The sequence below is a fragment of the Rhagoletis pomonella genome, unplaced genomic scaffold (assembly GCF_013731165.1).
Source record: "Rhagoletis pomonella isolate Grant_MI unplaced genomic scaffold, Rhpom_1.0 Rhpom_scaffold_00001, whole genome shotgun sequence".
Lineage (NCBI taxonomy): Eukaryota > Metazoa > Arthropoda > Insecta > Diptera > Tephritidae > Rhagoletis > Rhagoletis pomonella.
Genome location: NW_023458555.1, coordinates 75,357,496 through 75,364,555, shown reverse-complemented (window position 1 = coordinate 75,364,555; position 7,060 = coordinate 75,357,496).

Genomic DNA, 7,060 nt, shown 5'->3' with positions numbered 1-7,060 from the left:
CTCCACTTTCCCGAACTTATAGCTGTCAACAGTGACTTGGGTTCCAAGGCGCGAATGCGCTGACTGTTTTTTATGACAGGAGATACTTCGTCTAGTCCTCGTTTACCACCAGGCGCCTTCGCTTTACTTCCTTATCCAGTTTGGAAAAGGCAGAAGAGACTTCGCGATTTTTGTTACCGATGATGTCGATGCCATCGGCAAACGCCAGAAATTCCACGCCGTTGTAAAAAAATGTTCCTGCATGGTTTGGTTCTGCAGCTCTTATTATCTTAACATTTGCATCATGCGATCGTAAATTCCCTTCTGCTTTCGCTTTAATTTTGGGAATCTTTGATCGGGAATAGGAGTTCACAATAGTAATGATAATCATAATAATAATAATATTATCTCAAGTTATTCAAATTTTTTTTTACTCGCAATATACGTAGTAGGCGACCCCAAACGAAATAAATTGTTTACGATTAAAAGTTAACTGATTTATAATGCTAAGGAATGTTGTCAACAGTTTTAAGTTTTCATTAAGTATTTTTTAAACAGCTTTCATGCGATAGTTTTTTTTTATTTTCGTTACTCTTTTATCATTTTGTTATTTGTTTCGGTAGTTTTTAGCTGACTTCAAAAAAAGGAGAAGCTTATCAATTCGTCGGATTATTATTTTTTATGTTTGTTACCGCATATCTTTGGACCACGTAAACTGATTTCCAGGTGATCCCATACTAATTTGGTTTATATCCGATCATTGGATCATGAAAAAATTAACGGTACTATTAAATTTTTTATGAGAATTGATGTCGGTTGTGGTTTTTGCTTAAAAATTACTTGGTTACTAATTTTTTACATTAAGTAATTTGTGTACAAGCTCTTCGTTGATAATATGATCTCTACGTTTGATAATATGTTGTAAATTCTATATTTATTTAAACTGTTCCGATTTTGAATAAGTGGAAAGATTTAAAAAAGTTCCCTAGTAAAGCTTTCCCAAACACTTTTCGTTTGGAACCAGTTATGTAATATTTCATTTAATTTCAATATTTTCAGTCTTTACTTTTAGATAGGTGATAATCCTATTAAAAATATTTCCAAATCAAGATTTCTCAAATACCTTTCGTTTGGCACCCATATTATACCTCAAACATATTTTCTGCTGTTAGCCTTCTTAAATATCTTTGTATATATAGATATAGATTTCTAAATCAAGATTTCTCAAATGCCTTTAGTTTGTTACCGATATTGTAACATTTCATTTATTTTACCAATTTAATTGAGTTTTATTTTCAAACAGGTGGCAACCCCCCTCAAACATATTTTCTACTGTAGATATTATATAAACTCTTTAGTTTTATACCCTCATTGCAATATTTCATTTGTTTAATCAATTTAACTGAGTTCAAATTTCAAAATAGGTGGCAACCCTCCTCAAAAATGTTTCCAACAGTTATCTTTCTTAAACTTCTTTAATTTGATACCCATATTGCACTATTTCATTTATTTTATCAATGTAATTTAGTTTAGTTTTCAAACAGGTGGCAACCCTCCTCAAAAATATTTTTGACTGTAAGCCTTCTTAAAACTCTTTAGTTTGATACCCACCTAGCAATATTTCATTTTCTTTATCAATTTAACTGAGCCAAAATTTTAAAATAGGTGGCAACCCTCTTAAGAAATATTTCCAACAGTTATCTTTCTTAAACCTCTTTAGTTTGATACCCATATAGTAATAATTAACTTATTTTAATTTAATTAATATAATTGGGTTTAAAAAATTTCAAATAGGTGGCAACCCTCCAGTTTTTTGCGATACTATTGGTTCTGGTATTATACCAAACAATATAAAATAAAAATGTTTCAAATCGGTTCAGCCGTTCTCGAGTTTTGACGACTGTGACATACGAACACAACATTTTTATATATATAGATTTCGTTGATAATATGATCACGTCGTTTGATAATAACTATGTTTTTAATTCTTTCTTCATTTAAATTCTTTGGCCTTTGGATAGGTGAAAACATTAAACCAATTTCTAGTAAACCTTTCCCAAACACATTTAGTTTGGTACCAATTATGTAATATTTCATAAAAAATCAATATTTTCAGTCTTTACCTTTAGATAGGTTATAATCCTATTTAAAATAATTCCAAAAAAAATTTCTCAAATACCTTTCATTTGGTACCAATATTGTAATTCTTAATTTATTTTATCGGTTTAAATGAGTTACATTTTCAAAAAGGTGGCAACCCTCTTCAAAAACATTTTCGACCGTAAGCCTTCGTAAAAATCTTTAGTTTGAAACACACATTGCAATATTCCATTTATTTTATTTTAAAATTTTAAAATATGTGGCAAACCTCCCCAAAAATATTTCCAACAATCATCTTTCTTAAACACCTTTAATTTGATACCTATATTGCAATATGTCATTTATTGTATCAATTAAATTGAGTTAAAATTTCAAATAGGGGCAACCCTCCTCAAATGTATTTTCAGCTGTAGCCTTCTTAAAACTGTTTAGTTTGACACCCACGTGGCAATATTTCATTTACTTTATCAATTTAACCATCTTACAATTTTTAAATAGGTGGCAACCCCCTCAAAAATATTTCTAACAGTTATGTTTCTTAAACCTCTTTAATTTGATACCCATATTGTAATATTTCAGTTATTTTATCAATGTAATTTTGTTAAATTTTCAAACAGTTGACAACCCTCCTCAAACATATTTTCGGCTGCAAGCCTTCTTAAAATTCGTTAGTTTGACACCCACATGGCATTATTTCATTTATTTTTTCAATTTGACTGATTTAAAATTTTCAAGTAGGTGGCAACGCTCGTCAAAAATATTTCTAACAGTTATCATTCTTAAACCTCTTTAATTTTATACCCATATTGTAATATTTCACTTATCTTATCAATGTAATTTAGTTAAATTTTCAAACAGGTGGCAACCCTCCTAAAACATATTTTCGGCTGTAAGCCTTCTTAAAACTCTTTAGTTTGAAACCCACATGGCGATATTTCATTTATTTTATAAATGTGACTGAGTTAAAATTTTCAAATAGGTGGCAACCCTCCTCAAAAATATTTCTAACCGTCATCTTTCTTAAACCTCTTTAATTTGATACCTATATTGTAATAGGTAATTTATCTTATCTTTAAATTGAGTTAAATTTTCAACCAGGTGGCAACCCTCCTCAAACATATTTTCGGCTGTAAGCCTTCTTAAAAGTCTTTAGGTTGACACCCACATTACAATATTTCTTTTATTAATATAACTGAGCTAAAAAATTTCAAATAGGTGGCAACCCTCGTCAAAGATATTTCCATCAGTTAACTTTCTTAAACCTCTTTAACCTAATACCCTTATTGTAATAACTTGTTAATTTTATCAATATATTTGGGTTTAAAAAATTTCAAATAGGTGGCAACCCTCCAATTTTTTGCGATATCATTGGTTCTAGTATTATACTGAACAATACAAAAAAAAAATATTCAAATCGGTTCAGCCGTTCTCGAGTTTTGACGACCGGGACATACGAACACAACATTTTTATTATTATAGATTTAATCGAGCTTCTTTCTGCGCTAAATTTATTTCGGATCCTTTTGATGGTAGTAACGATCCACTCGTTGCATTTTTTCTTTTGCTCTGGTAATCGCACGGGGACACAATAAACAAATACTAAATTTTCTGTCCAAAAAACCAAGAGGGACGAAATCGAATGTTTCTAGAGCAACGCTGGCAAAAGCTTCTTGCCTGTTATCAATATTTTCAGTGACCTTATCTTTCAACTATCTATTCCAGTCACACATCACTTCGTCCTAATGTATTGACACCGACTTTACAGCTTTAGCTTCTGTGCCCCACCTGATCTTGTAATGCCTTTTTACAGCTTCATATCTTGACGTCTTATTTGTGAACCTCCCATCTAGAGGTGCAAAAAAAATCGATTCAGACATCCATACATCTATTTATTTAATTTTTGACACAACATCGATGCTGTGGGGTGGAATCTATTAAAATCGAGAAAGTTCCTTCGCTCCTTGTAAAATTTACGGTGAGTAAATTATGCGCTATGAGTAAAACTAAAATTATATTTGTGAAATGGAAAAACTTTTTTTTTTCTAGTCGGTTTAATTTAGCTTGTCCTGCTTGGGTCAAATCCTCTACTTGGCTAAAATCTATTAATTAAAAAAAGAAAACAAATCGAGGAATTTAAAGAATCTGAGTCTCCATAACACTATTCTTGAAGTTTCGGGCGTTTTGATTGACCCTAGAAAATTAGATTGTCCTTAATAGGGAAGAAATCATTTTCTTACGTGGTTTTTCTCTGAAAAATAAACGATCTAGAGAGTTATCATAAAGAGGGGACATTCATAGAGAATCATTACTAAACAAAATATTAACATTTTGGGCCAGTTTCCGGGTACAATGCAGGATTTTTTTGGCTTGGACCAATGCTTAGTTTTTAGTTGTAATTAAAGTACTGAAATATATTAAATATTCTTATTCATTTTTTATAACAAAAATGGAAAATAAAGTTTTAATGTAAAAACTTATTGATTTAAAATAATAACTTTGTTTCCAATACTTAAAAAATTAAATGAATAAATGAAATAAGAACGATGGAATAAATAATGATTTTTACCTAGCAGCCAATGAGATGTGTAACACATGATTTCCGTCATAGTTATCAATTGGCTTAGTGCAAAATTTTTGTATTTTTGTTAACATATATGTAATACTTCTATATTGCTAGTACAATATGATCGCAATGAGTTTTCCATTCGAAATGAAAGAAAGACAGCCTATGAAAATTTCTGTGATTGTAGAGGTATACGTGTATATACCAAAAATCAATGCGATTTTCTAGCAACTTTAAACTTGCACTTTGTTATACTAAATTTGAATAGGCAATAAAACTGCGTACTTAGAATTTTTCGAGAAAATCTGAATAAAAAGTTGCAAATTAGTGTGCAAATTTGATGAATTTTCCTGAGTTTTGCACAAAGTTTAGAGATTTTATTATTAAGTTTTCTGGTGTAAAATGAACTATATTTTTATAAAAAATGATCGAAAATAAATTAGAATAAAAAACTTTGCATATATGGCGAAAAATTCACTGTGCCAATACTTTTGTTCGTCACTGTATATGTTTGTTAAGAAATCTCTAACATAGGTTTTGTAAATCACACAGATTTCAAATCGTATGATTTGCAGAACACGCCTAATAACTTTTACTAAAAATTCGATTTTAGTCGATTATAATCGATCTTTATCAACAATTATTATAAAAACATAAATGTTGTAAAAATGGATTTTTTGCAGCTCTACTCCCATCTCTTGGTAGAGAAGGAGAACACATGGATAGCCGCTGCATTGCTCGAAAAAACATGATTGCGCGGATATTAACATGAGCTACTTGCACCCAAACCAAATAAAGTGTATTTATAGCACAAAGAACGATTACAGCTTGTGGTTCAGCTCCGATTATCTGCTAAAACCCATAGCCATTACCGACCAGTATTGCTCTTCTCTTTTTGTAACTGCCTGAACGATTTTGGCTGGGTACAGTCGTTTCTCTTCCGGGCCAACTGACGCCAATTGAAATGCTAAGGGAAACCAGTCCATTCAATCTTTCAGTGGTCATTGTTTTTACGTGCCTGGTCATAAGCCCAGCACACTATCCTTTGCTACCCAGAACATGCTTGTTCTTAACTCTCGAAGTCCTGATCTGCTTTAATGTCGATCAAAAACTTTCATCCATATGCGTGGACTTCCGCACTCGAACCATCCTCCATTCGGCCATTATTAGTGCATTATAATATGATTGGCCTCAAAAATTTTAGGTTCAATTCATCATTCCTTGAACAAAAGCTGAACGAATATTTCTTTGATCTTAAACACAACCATTCATTATACGCCATGATGAAAATCTCAAAGCGTTGCTAAGGATATTCCGACAGTTCTTCTGTGGAAATAAGTTGCAAAGTAAACAGACCAAAAATGCTTTCAATAGAGATAAGCTCATATAGGTGCGGTTGGATACTTTTTTTCAACGTTTCGAAGTTTGCTTCAACCGTGAAATCTCAGAAACATTCCACTCATGTTTGGACCTTAATCGTCCTCTTAGCAGTGGCGTCGGGCGGAACGGGCCAGCGTTAGCGGGCCTCAAGTTCAAATGTATTATACATAAAATCGGGCCATAAATAAAAAATGTTATGAAAAAAACTTGCTTTTGGTAATTTTTTGGACGTGCGAAAGATGAAAACTTTTTTGCGACCCAACCAAATGAATAGGCGGCGCGTTTGAATAAATTTTTTGTAGAGGAAAAAAAAATAAGGGTGTTCAGACTATACTCGTTAAGGTCTTAATTCGGTATTCGGTAACTCCCACCATTGTTTTGTTTTTGTAAATTACCAACTTAACGAGGTCGCAGGTCTGATAATGTGGTAACGCAAGCGTTAAAATGTCAGCGGATTCCCTTCTGTCACATATTTGCTGGAATTTTCTCCCGCGAAAAGTGCATACATTTTATCAAAATTTCAATAAATCTTTCTGTCGTGGAATTAATAAATGTTTAATAATTAAATAAGTATTACTTAAATAAAAGTAATTTTAACCAGAAAAAGAATAAGGGGCGTTCGAAGTTTAAAGTGTTACCGAGTTACCAGATAACGAGTTAATATATTAACGAGTATAGTCTGAATACCCTTAGTATATTTGAGCGCTTGGCAAAGTTTGGTTATAGAGAGGAATTCGCTACAGGGACATTTCGCTCTAGAAGAGTTAGGAATATAAAAGTACTACTTTAATATAAATGTATGAACATATGTCATCGTCAATTAACTCCAAACATCTATATCTGCATTTCCCATTCTTATATTTAGAGGATTACCGGAAAAATACAGGCTTGAAGTTTCCAATATATCAAAACATCACAGAATTTCTTCTCTCCATTCCCTACGTGACTGCGTTTTGCAACGAAACTGGGAAGCTCATATTTAATGTCCGACCGTCGGCGAGGACAAAGCATATCTACGACCTAGTACAACATCAAAAA